The sequence below is a fragment of the Pleurodeles waltl genome, chromosome 11 (genome assembly GCF_031143425.1).
Source record: "Pleurodeles waltl isolate 20211129_DDA chromosome 11, aPleWal1.hap1.20221129, whole genome shotgun sequence".
Classification (NCBI taxonomy): domain Eukaryota; kingdom Metazoa; phylum Chordata; class Amphibia; order Caudata; family Salamandridae; genus Pleurodeles; species Pleurodeles waltl.
This window is the reverse complement of record NC_090450.1, coordinates 414,044,721-414,057,746: the sequence shown is the minus strand read 5'-3', so window position 1 is coordinate 414,057,746 and position 13,026 is coordinate 414,044,721. Positions and strand designations below refer to the sequence as shown.

General features: G+C 42.1%; 1 protein-coding gene across 1 annotated transcript in view; it reads left to right on the top strand.

Moving 5' to 3' along the window:
* The window catches only part of LOC138265748 (adiponectin-like), a 390,833-nt gene that overhangs the window by 189,771 nt on the left and 188,036 nt on the right, over positions 1–13,026 (top strand). The window contains exon 2 of the mRNA XM_069213750.1: positions 10,659–10,764. The gene's annotated coding sequence lies outside the window, so the exon portion shown is untranslated. The remainder of the gene's footprint in view (positions 1–10,658; positions 10,765–13,026) is intronic.

The window sequence follows — 13,026 nt, the reverse complement described above, 5'->3', positions numbered from 1 at the left end:
CATTAACATATTCACTGCACAAAAAACAGGGGTGACCAAAATGTAGGGTTTAGGAAAACATGTTGTCTTCCTTTAATTGCTTGCCCATGAGATTAACTGCTTCATTGTTGGGCAGCCTGGATTTCTCCCAGAGGTGAAAATTCAATACAGTCAGCAGCTATTGGTGGTTGTAGCAGGAGCTCTGCAACTGTCCTTTCCATTGTACCACAAGACTGGGGTGGATTCTGACTTCACACACTGTGTATGCGGGGTCTGCGCTGACTGCGTAAGTCACATCCATAACAAAATCACACCGGACAAACGAGAGAAAGGGCCAAAGAACACTCACCAAGAGATAGAAAGAGTGTTTCAGCCATGCTGTATACTTAATGATCAGTCATCTGAAAATAAAACCAAACACCTCACCTATTGCCTCATCAGCCTTAAGCACAAGCCACAACTACTAGTGCTATAATGAGAACCAGTGGAGACTGCAGCAAGTCATGACAGAGCAAGCACATTCTTGGCTCTATTATTTAAAATTGTACATCAAATACAGCCCTGCCAAGTGCTAAACATTGCGTGACATCCTCACAACTTGCGGCGATGCAGACAAATTATTAAAAAAGTCTGACCCAAGATGCGCAGCACTTGTCAAGGCTTTGTCATTTATGTACCTGCCAACAGTCCTGATTCATGTGGGAGACTCCCGATTTGTTATTTATTTTATTTTATTTATTTCATGAATTGAAACTCCAAGGAGGTCCACCTGCATAGATAGAACATAAAATATCATACGACAATAAAGAAAAAAATCCTATATAAAGACTAAGTGAAAACATTGATTAACTATAAAATGTGATACACATTTGCAATACTTCCCACTGAGCATATATTACACAGTCAATCTCGAACAATATTTTCGATATATAAAATGCAGCAAGCCAGAAGAATTAACTTCTAATAATATTAAAACAGAACCCCATAAACTAATTTTGCAATGTACTCCCTATAAAGCGCATCATACAGTGCAAAAGAGCGGTACCCAAGGAGGAGCCAATCTTATTACTTTCCCCAACACATGATACTATTTCCCTCCATAAAGAGCAGATAAAATGCACATACTTAAGATCCATAGTAAAAGGTCATCTGTGGAGTGGAAAACAACCAGCCCTCTGCCCAGCAACCATAAATTACAAAAATGTTATCATGGTCTGCTACGATGTAAAAAGCCCTCTTACTTATTTCACAGTAAGATTCATATGAAGGGCCTCCAAAGTACAAGAATAGTTCACTTAAGTTAATTCATCTTGAACCCACCAGTGCATGGAAAACTCAATATACATGTACAAATGTCTGAAAAAACTTAAAAATCCTAAAACAGAATAATTAATTAGGTGGATTGTTTAATAATTCCGAGGCCTCTCCGGCCGAGTGAATATTAAAATTCAAAAGAGAGGGATTTCAGCTATTTTTTCCACAATGTAGCTAAAGCGGGACAGACAAATAATACATGCTTAAGGTTCTGCACCCTCAATTGGCAAAGATCACAGGTGCTAGAGGATCCATCCAATTCGGAGGTTAGATCTTTAAGTGGCGTTCTATCTAATCTCAACCGAATATAAATCTGCCTCACCCCATGTGGGAGATTACAAGCTAAGTAGGGTTGAGGGTGTTTAAAAATCACTGATTTGGTTAATGTGACAAGTCTCCTCTTTAAATGACAGGACTCAAAATCCAGGGACAAATCTTTGCACCATGTCGCCTCTTTCAAGGTCTTTTTAAAAATAGTGGGTGGTAGCGATGGGATAAGTTCAGGGCCAAGCTCAAGCAATTGCACAGCAAGATTATAGTTTCTAAAGAATTTAGATTTTTCTCTTAATATGCAAAATTTTTCTATGAATGTTAGATGTCATAGGGTGTATTCCACACTGTGTACTAGGCAGTAAGCCCTCCAGACCACCTCCGCAAGGCCCTGTGCAAAGGCATTCTTAATACCAAATTCGAGCCTTAAGGCTGCCACTGATGTCGAGTTGTTACACAAAACCACGCATCTTAGAATCTGCCCTTCTGTCTTATCAAGGAAATCCCTTTGGGAGATCTCTGTACATTCTATAGCATACAGAAGGGTAGCCGGAATCTTTGTTTGGTAAGCAGTTAGTAAGTGGAGGAAGTGGCGCCGCCCAACTGCATTATAAAAGGCCACTAACCCTTGTGCCTGAGAGAGAGCCTTACTGACGTTATTGTTGATATGTCGTTGGTCCCTGAGTGAGCAGGAAAATATTTTTACCCACTCCAGCTTATGTTGACCCAGGGACCAAGAGAAATTAATTTTTTTACCAGACTTTTCCCTAGGAAACATAGTACTTGAGATTTTTATATATTAATTTTCAAGTGATGCTGCGTAGTGTAGTAATTTAGAGCAGCCAAACGCTGATTTAGACTTTTTGGAGCGAGGTCGATCACCACTATATCATCAGTGTATAGAGGGCAGGGGATTGAACGCCCTCCAACTTTGGGTGCAAAGCCATCAGCATTCCCTAGGGTACTAGGCAAGTCATAGATATATAAAGAAAAAAGCAATGGTGCCAACAGACAACCGTTCTTCAATCCATTTTTTGTAGGGAATTCTGAAGACAGGCCCTGCTCTCCACCCAGGAGAACTTTGCTCCAGGTTGACGAGTGTAGAGCTATGATCAAACATAGCAGATCTGGCGGGACCCCTAACTCATATAGGGGGTTATTCCAACTTTGGAGGAGGTGGTAATCCGTCCCAAATGTGACGGATTTACCACCAGCCGTATTACGAGTTCCATAGGATATAATGGACTCGTAATACGGCTGGTGGTATATCCGTCACTTTACCGTCACTTTTGGGACGGATTACCACCTCCTCCAAAGTTGGAATAACCCCCATAATTTCTTCCATAAGATCTTCCGATCTACCTTTGTCAAAAGCCATTGAAAAATCTATAAATGCAATATATACTACTCAGCCCCTAATCTGAACATATTTTTCATTTATAATTTGCATTAATAAAATATTATCTAAAGTATTATGTTCCTTTCTGAAACCTGCTTGTTGCAAAGGGAGTATCTAGTTTTTCTCAATCCAGGAGGTTAAATGCGTAAGAATACTTTTAGTAAATATCTTACCAGTTGCATCCAACAGTGCAATTTAACTATAATTTATGGGTAGAGATTTATTTCCAGTTTTTATATAGGGGAACTATAAAACTCCATGGCTAGGAGGCCGGAACTCTGCCTTGTAAACAGCAAAAATAGAAGACCGGATAAAGAATTCTTGCCCAGAGCTGGAGCCCATGTTTAAGTATTGTCATATGGACCTCATCAGGACCCATTGCTTCAGAGGCCTGCATTGACCTTATAAACCTCTCAATCTCCATACCTGATGGAGAGCCGAAGCTGTCCAGTTCAGTTCTATTACTTGTACTCGGGTCCAATTCCCATGGCTCCGTGTCCTGATTTTCCACATATAGGGCAAGTATATACTCCCTATAATCTGCCTCGGCTATCGGAAGGGCAGTAGAAGATTTACGATTCACACAACCTTCAGAAATAATAGACCACAATTTGCAGGTGTTTTTAGTCATAACGGCTTCCCTCAATGCAATCCACTTTAGTTCGGCCTCCTCCTTCCTTATATCTAACTTCATTCGCGCACCTCTTCTTCTCTTTAATAGGGATATTCTTCTACTCCTATCCTTAGAATCCCATTCATACTGTCGCCTTACTAGTTTATTGATTTCTCTATTCAACATTAAAACCGACAACCTTACTTTCTTTTGAGAGAGGACTTAGTATGCTTGTGCTGATCGCTTTGAATTATGTATCCCTTAAATTCAGTGAAATAATTTAACACATCCCCACTCCATTTATCAATGTGACTCACTGACCTTTCAAGTACTTTTTTCACAGATAATATTTTCGCGGGTGTCCAATAAATTCTACCAGATTTCCCATTAAAGTTAATGTCCTGCCCCTTAAAATTCCAAGTCTATCATCGAAGATAGATTCATTTTTAGCAACAGGCTAAGAATCTTATGATCACTAAACAGGGTATCAATAATTATCATATCCTCCACTAACTGGGCAATACCATAGGAGGCCTAGAAATAGTCGATAATAGAACTACTCTGTTGAGATTTGTGTGTAAAGACTGCAGGGGAATCTGAACAAAAACACCCATTTAGGATGGTACAACAGAGGTTCCTCAAACCTTTCAATAAGATGTACGCCTTTTATCCGTCCTGATTCTAGGGGGAAATGAGATGGAAGGGATATTAAAAGGCTGATTCCCTCTCTCTATCACAATCGAAAGAGATAGATTAGAGATTTTACTATTTAGATCTTCCATTATCAATACCTCATATGCACTTTCATGTGAATTTGAACAGATGGCAGAGATATGGTTGAACATATGTAGTAAAACTGTATCATAGTCCTTATCTGGCGGAATATTAGCATTTAGTATTAGCAGGGGGGGTTTCCTACCATTCTCCAATAATGGGTACACTCTCATCTGAAAAAGATTTGAGGAGGCTGGAAAACTAACATATTCCCATTTATGGTTGTTGCTTAACAACATCACAATACCTCCTTTTGCATGCCCTTTCTTAGAAGGCTGTGCCTTTGACAAAGTACAGAGTACCCAGGGTGGGTGAAGTCAGATACACTCCAAGTCTCTTGGATGCAAATTAATTCAGCCTGTAGAGAACAAATATGACCTAGTTTTGTGGGGTGGTTCCCTATTCCTGCGGCATTCCAAGAGACCAAGGAAAAATTAAGGTTAATGGCCGGGTTGTAAGATCTTTCCCTTTGCCTGAGTGCCATTTAGAGCTCCGCCAACCAACTCCAATTTTCCGGTTTGGTACCTAAATAATGTGAAGAGGCATCTTCCACAATCTTCACCACTTTTTCTCCATGGAAAAGGGAAACATTTACCTTGTCCAGAGAGGAGGAAATAGGGTCACGCACACGGTATGGACTACTATCATTCGAGTAACGTACCAGGGAGGACTGCTGCCTGTTAAAAGGAATTTCCTTTTCCCATACTGGGACCACATCACGATTTGTTAAGCTCATAGTAGCTTTATTTTACCTATATCCTGCCTGAAATTGCCTCTCCTTCAATAGAAGTCACTGGGGAAAATATATTCCCGATTTTTTTTTCAAAATCTCCTGCTTTCTTGGTGTAAAATGTTGACATGTTCGCATTTAATGCCTCACAGAGAAATATGTATTCTTTTTAAGAGGGTTTACCAGCTTGGTTATAGAGTGTGTCCATATAATAGAAATTGGAATGAAATGCCTCTTTTTGCATGTTCATCCCCACATTTGTGGGCTGCTGCAGCAGGTTTATCAACTCTGAGAGTGCAGTGAGGCCTGCTAACCAGAGTTTAGTGCCAGTGTTCTAACCCCTTACAAAGTCCATGTGGAATTAGTTACCCTCAATCGGCAGAGACTGACTGACTTATAAGTCCCTAGTATACGGTAGCCGGGGCATGTAAAGCAGAGTGTCCACCCAGGGCTTCATCACTGAATTGTGCAACACTATGTGACAAAATACAAAATGGCTCTAAGCCTGCCGCTGCAGAGTGGAAGGGCAGTGGTAACATCGCTAGTTCGACCTTGCCATTCAAACCAATGGCAAAGTCCTAATTTCCCTTAACAGTATATGTAAGTCTCCCATAATGAAAGGCCTATTGAACCCTAAGATACAGAGCTGTATATTATTAAGTTGGACGTGTGTTTTTTTAAATATATGTCCTAACAGCAACACTTCTAAATTGTCGTTTTTCTGTGAGAGACGTAGTAGCCCCATTGGCAGGATTATTAGCTGACCCCTCAGCCCGGCTAACTTCTGAATGGCACTACTTAGATGTGTAGTGTAAGGTATCAAAGTAATCATGGCATTACACACACTTGATGCCCATGTTGAATTTAATGTCACTATCAAAGAAACTGTTATAAAGTTGCCACTGTGGGACCCAGTTTGTCCAGTGGCCTCACACAGTATCTGGCCACCAGACAGCTTTCTGCCCTCTTGGGGAGTTGTGTGAAAAGCTCACAGTCTTCGGAACAATAGCAGCCTGCTACAGGGCGAGGTAGCCCTCAGGGTTTGCAGGAAGCTGCTTATGGTGTTAGCTCAAAAGGTGAGCCTTAAAGTGGAACCCATCTTTGGTGGGTGAATGGCAATCATACTCTGAAGGGGCTGCACTTTGTTCAGGTTGACAAGCTGGCAGCGGGGACAGAGAGGGGAGGCCAGTGCCCAAACTAGTTTTCTGTAGCCCTGTAGTCCACAGGTAGCAGGGTGGGCTACCAAGCTCCTAACCTTCAAGGAAGGGTTCAGACATGTTGAGAGTGGGCAGAATAGTGCACTCTGGGATTTCTTAGATGCCCCACATAGCTGTAAAGTTATCACCAAGGTAAAGGGGACCTTATAGCCCTTTGGCTAGTGACTGCATCATCACCCAGGACACTTTCTGGGCATAAATATGACAGCCTTTGAAAAGAGGACTGAAAGAGGACCAAAGAAGGACTGCCCTGCTGACCCCTGGACTTTGCAGAGACAGACTGCACCGTCTGCTGGACTACACCTGCTGCACTTTGGGCTAGCGAAGAGAGGACAGTGTCTGTGGTTCCTGGTTTTGGAAAAGTAGTTCCTAAGCCCCATACCTAAGAAGTGACTTCAAGAATCAGTCGGTTAACCCCCTGGAACCAGCCCCAGGGCCATCAAGGCTTAAGTAGCCCACTTCGGCAAGTCAGTAGCCACTCCAGAAGAACCATAGATGACTGTCACTGGACGCCCAGCGAGAATGTTTATCATCTGACAAAAGTTGCACCAGAGTCAGCAAGACCTGAGAAAGTCATCTGAGTTGAGATTGGTCGCTCAAGAGGGACACAAGCCTCCACCAAGGGATATCGATGGGATTGCTGTGGGTGGGGACCAGTAGCCCAGTCGGAGCTGGCCTTCTACTGTCTCAAAGAGGACTTTGACGGACAACAACCTCTGTGGGCAAAGTTACACCCACCTGATACGTTGTCCGAGGAATAACTGCAAAGGCACCCCTTCGACCGCACAGCACTTAGAACATTATTAAGTATCTTTCATCTCCTGCATCTGTAGCATTAAGACCAATCAATTGAAGTCTATAGGGGTGGTGCTGTAAGGTTTGGAACTGGATTGGAAAACACTTAGGTGGCCAAAGAGCTATCCAAATGCTCCTTATTGACAGCCCCGTCCCCCTAGACCTCCATCCTGTCAGATTCTGTCATCCAGGTCAGGCCAGAGTAGTTGAACACAACTCTTACAAACTTTACAGTAACCAATGCTTGTTTGTGGGTCAGCTGTGATTTAAGTTTTCTTTAAAAATCTGTATCTGTGGAACCCTCTGGTGGATTTTTCTCATCTTGGCCTCTAAAAACCATAAACATATAGTCTATGTTATAAATTGGTGTCAAACTTCATTTGTGTTGTATTGCCTTCTCATTTCTTTGTTTGATACTGTTAAATGTTTTACACTAGTTCATTTGTGTATGCCAAAGGTATCAAGGGCTGAGCATAAGGCTTTACAAACTAGGTTGACTAGACTCAAGATAGTTTTTGTGAGCGTATTACATGGTAAAGCCACAAGATTTTTATTAGGTACAGTCTAATTGTGTACTACTGAAGATATCTGTTTTTAAAAGCACTGGTTTTATAGTGACGACTGGCCCTGATAATGACGGGGTCGGGTGAGTAGGTGTTGTTATTTTTCAGTAATTACAATATTGTTTTCCCACATTGAATTCCAGCAGGGTTGACCTGGCAAAAGTTAATAAATGGTAAGGTATTTAAAGCACCTGTTAATTACCAGGTGTGGTAATTACCACATGTTGGAAATGTGCCTTTCCTGTGTGGTCACCCCCTATTTTTCACTTTTTGCTGGACCCTATATTTTTGCTTTAGAACTCTGTGCACTTTAACCCTGCTGATATGCAGTAAATTCTTGTGCTCCCCCTTCAAACATGGTCAAATCAGCATACTGTTAAATAGTACATTTAACTTACCTATAATTCCCTAATATATTGTACAACATCTAGCCAGAAGCTGTAAGGTGAATGACTGTGGCAGTTGTATACTGCAATTCAACCCGTTAAAATAAGTGCCTGTGAAAGGTCAAAACTTCCCTTTTAAATATTAATAAGGCATCCTTATGTATGCCTTGTGGCCAACTAGGCAGGGTGCCTGGTATTTAAAAGTAGGGCATATAGAAATGTAATGCTAACATGTCCTTATAGTAACTAGTGCCAGCAAGCTATTTTTTCAGTGTGGCAGGCTTAGATGTCCTATGTAGAAAACCAGAATAGAGATTCAAATTCTAATAATACGTGTATATAAAATAAATGTTAAGGAAAAGTATGGTTTAGAAAGTTACCTTTTTCGTGTCTGAAATTTCCAGAGGATAATTTGCATTTGCTCTGCAACTTCCCCCAGTCAGGGAATAACATTTGGATAGGTGTGAGATGTCTCCCAGGAGTTACACAATAGGCAACTGTGACTGACAGGTCAAACTAAACAAGGAGAAATTACTAATTTGAGCTCAGCAGAAGAGCGTGCTCTGTGAGCATCCTTTTTGACTTTGCAGTGTTAAATCCTGCTGAAGTGTCAAATCCTGCTTGACAGGTCTGCTGAATTTACCTATATTATTGAGGGTGCACTTAAAGGTTATTGTGTGTCTACTGTCTGGTTGCTGGAAAGCCCTGCTTTTGTTTTAACCAACCTGTGTATCAGGGTTTATTGGGGGTGCAGTGGCTATTTCAAACAGGAGCTTGGTGTTGAATGTGGGAGTACACTAGGTATACCACAGTACACTCACCACACCTCTTCAGCGCTCAAACTCCAAGTTTAGTGTGGCCGAACACTTAGCCCATCTTGAAAATGCCCAAAATGGGTAGGATTGGCCCAGGAACTTTTACTCCGTGTCCAGGAATTATTCCCACCCACTAGCTTGTGTCAGGTGTAAATGTGGCATTTTCAGAACACTGAAGGTATAACACGGTTCCTACGAATTAAATAGGACTGTGTATTCGGTCAACATAAACTTCATGATATAGGGACTAAGTCATTCTATAGCATCAGAAAATGTTGACACAATTTCTAGCTAGCTCACAGTGTCCCATCTTAACCCCTAAATTTACCAAAATACCAGATGGTATTGGCACCTCAAATATGACTACTCAGAGTCCCAAGAAATCATGGAAACAGAGCTACCCTTTCGCTGTCACTTTGCATGGCCAAGGTAAGACACAAAAAAGATATGTAAATATATTTTCAAACATTTATTGAAACAATCGTCTTCTTGTATAGAAAGCATGAGCTGTGATTATTAGGCAAGTGACACAAAGCATGATAATCAGCGTGTTAAGAATGGTAAAAAGATAAACAATTCAACCATGATAATGTCACTGTCTGGCCTGCAAACGTGGGTGTGCCACAGTGAAGAACCTTTAAACCAATCATCTGCCTTTGCAGGGACTGATGTTTGTTGTAACCTCATATGAATGATTTTCAGATACCAATGCTTGTTTAAAAAAAACAATACTTGTTGGAAGCAATGCTTGTTTGAGACACATGTTGCTCAAGCCTCCAGTATCCCTATGATTCAGACTGGGTGTGGCTCCCTATGACTCCAACTGGGTGTGGCTGAATATAGCAGGTATTTAAACCACACCCAGCCTGAGTGAATTGTTTGCTGTAAAGGTCACCGGCTCTGCTTCTCCACATTTGATCTTTGTGTTCAGTTCTGTATCCTGGAAGCCGCTTGTGGGGAGTCAAAGAGATCGAGAGAGTTGACTACCAAAAAGGCGGTAATGTGCTGCGCTCGTTCAAAAAGCATTTATTTGTGAAAACGTGCCACTTTTTAACTTGATATTCAGAAGCCGGATGTTTTGGAGCACAGTGCGCCTAAGAAGGCACATCATTGTCATTTGAGATCACGGGGATGCATGCCACTAGTCGCGTAATAATGCTTATTGTTGTAGCTTCCTATATATCGCAGAAAGGACATTTTTTGTGCAATTATTTTAAAAACAATGTATTGTGAATACGTTTGTTATCGCTAAGTTTAATACGGCATTTGCATAATTGGTACTGGTGATATGGAACATTCTGTTAATGGCTTGTAAGTTTCATTGCTATGCTCAATTTATGCTGTGATGTAACAGTGATAAAACAGAGAAAAATGGAGTTGAGTGAGTCAGCATCTTAGGAAATCTCAGCAAAGTCATCAAACAAGAGATCCATGAAACTTCAAGTACATTTACATAGACATTAATTAAGGTGACGTGGGATCAATCTGGGGTCACAGTGGTCATATATATTGTAGTAGGTTCAAGGTTCTTATTTAATTACAAGTAATCCACATCTTTTCCCGAAAATTCCTAGAGAGAGGGAGAGCCAACTAAAGCAGGAAAGAGGAACCCAACAGGTACTCCTAGTTTGCACATGGAAGTCAGAGACTAGTATATACATGGTTACGAGTTATAAGCTGTTTGACTGATATGTAATTTGTCATAGGAAATCTCAGCTCTACAAGGACCATCACTAGTCGTTCAGAACCAGACCTATGGCTCCAGTGTCTCTCTCACTCTTTTATTTATCCCCTTTTCCCCAGGGCATTCCAGTGTCGATCATGTGCATTTAAGTGGGAGGCACGTAACACCTAGGAGAAATTGGGAATAAGCTATTTGGTCAACATTGTGTCTCCGTGGGACAAACAGGTTAGTGCTTGACAGTTACTTTGTTGGTACACTCCTACCTGTTACTAATTGGGAGCATGGTGGGAGTACCTTCTGCCAGATCAATTGGGATAGACTAACCTCCCATACCTAAGTAAGCTGCATCAGGAAAACAGGAAGCCAGTCTGATGTAGTCCAGGCTGTTGTCATTTGCAGGGTGGAGGTCAGAGTCAGCAGGGCTGCATCTCGGTCACAGTGGACTGTGTTCCAGGCTAACCCCAGCAGAAGTGATCCTCTTCCAAATGTAGCACAAAGGGAGTTTATATAATGAAAGCACTGTTCATATCACACTGTGTCAGAGGTGCAGAGCTGATGCAGTAGTGTGTCTGGAGTTTCAGAGCTGTCTCCAAAGGACAATCAGGATACAAGGGCATTGTGTTCTGTGTGCCTACCCTTGGTCGTAGTGTAAAGACTGCATAGCATCAACACTTATAAGGAATAGGCTGCATGTAGAGTGTCTTCTCAGTACATTATTGCGCAAGTGTAAAACAATGTAAAATGTCACCATCAAAAAGATGGCAAGCTAAAATGTGCAATCAAAAATGGAGACACTGCACGGGCCCTAATGTGCTTCACCACTAAAAACTTAAGGAAGAACAGAAAGGGACTGGACCTGCTGCATGTAACCTGAGAGTAGCCCTAAAGGACTGGACCTGGTATTTCAAAATATTTTTTATTTGTATAATACATTTATTGTAATTTATAGTTTAATATTCAAATGTATTTTTATTTATTGATATGTATCTTTTTTTGATAAACTAAGTTTTATTGATTTTATCAAAAAGCACTAGGAACCAGGCAGTACAATTGATAAATGAGAGGCACAAATTAACAATCATACACGTAATCAACAGAGAGAATTTTCAAATCCAAAATGGCCGCAACATTTCCCCCAGATCTTTCCATGTTTGTGCCAGCAACTCTTTGCAGCACAGAAGGGCTCCTCTATCTTTGCCACCAGTACATGGCCTTTCCCCAGGCCTCTTTGTAAAGCGAGATTGGCGAATTCCATTTCCGGGCTATGTCCCTCTTGGCAGTCAGTGTCCCCAGTCCCACAAGTTATCGATTGCACCTCCTCCCTCCTAGGTCTTCCAAAAAACCAAAGAGCACAATGAAGTGTGAGCCCTCCACAGGCTGCTCCAACACACAGAGCAGAGCAGCAATGCTGAGGCCCAGCATCACTTGACCACAGGAAATGCTCAGACTACATGAAAGAAATTGGCCACCCCAGGGCAGCGAGTGCAAGCGTACAACTGATGCCGGCCCACCCACCAAAGCGGCAGATGGTTCAGATATGTGGTGTGCAGGAAATTCACTGGTATCATGCATAGCATTGTGGATATTGCTAACTCTCTCTGTGCCATGAGGGCTTCCCTCCATTCCCAGTCCTCTAGGCTGCCTATTCAGGACTCCCAGCGCACCCTCAGAGGAGAGAACAAATCTGGGGAGTTAATGACCAGTGATCTAAATGACCTCTTGGGCCCGAGGACCCATAAGGAGCTTGGCCTCAAGTGGACTAAACTCAGGTCCCTCCTTGTCTGAAGCTTGGTGGGAAAGTAGTGTATGGTGGAGTGGCAGGAATCTGGAGAATTGTGACCGGGGAATTTTGAAGTCTGTCTCTAGGTCATATGCGACCCATCCCACACATCACCCGGTCTAGAAATGCCTATGAGGTCCCATTTCCTGAACTCAGTCATGTTAGCCACCTGACCGAGCCAGGTGTCATTCTAGAGGTGGGCCTGAAGCATAAGCGTACCCTCCCAGCCAGTCTACTTCAATACTGAATGCCACACCCGAACATCACTTTTGTGAGGGTGGGGAGAGAATGAGGAACAGGTGATCCATATAACCTGTCCACGTTAGTCTCCCAGGTCATGAATTTCAGTTTCACCTTGTAAGTCAGGTTACCCCAATCACCATGAATCCACTTATTCAGGACCACCAGTTGAGAGGCCCAGTACTACAGTATCATGTCTGCAGTCACCAGGCCTCCATCAAAAGTTGATTGCATGCATTTCCCAAAGGCGTGGTATGCAGCTGGCCCACAGAAAGGACCTTACCTTTGCCTGTATGCCAGTGAACAATTGTTTGGAGAGTGGATGCAGGAAATTTAGTAAAATATATAAGAAGTGTGGTAAGACCATCATCTTAAAAAGAGCTACCCTACTGAGGATGTTGCGGTGCAGGTGGTTCCACCTCTCTAGATCTTGCCTCATCTTATTGGTCACTGTCCTCAGATTAGGG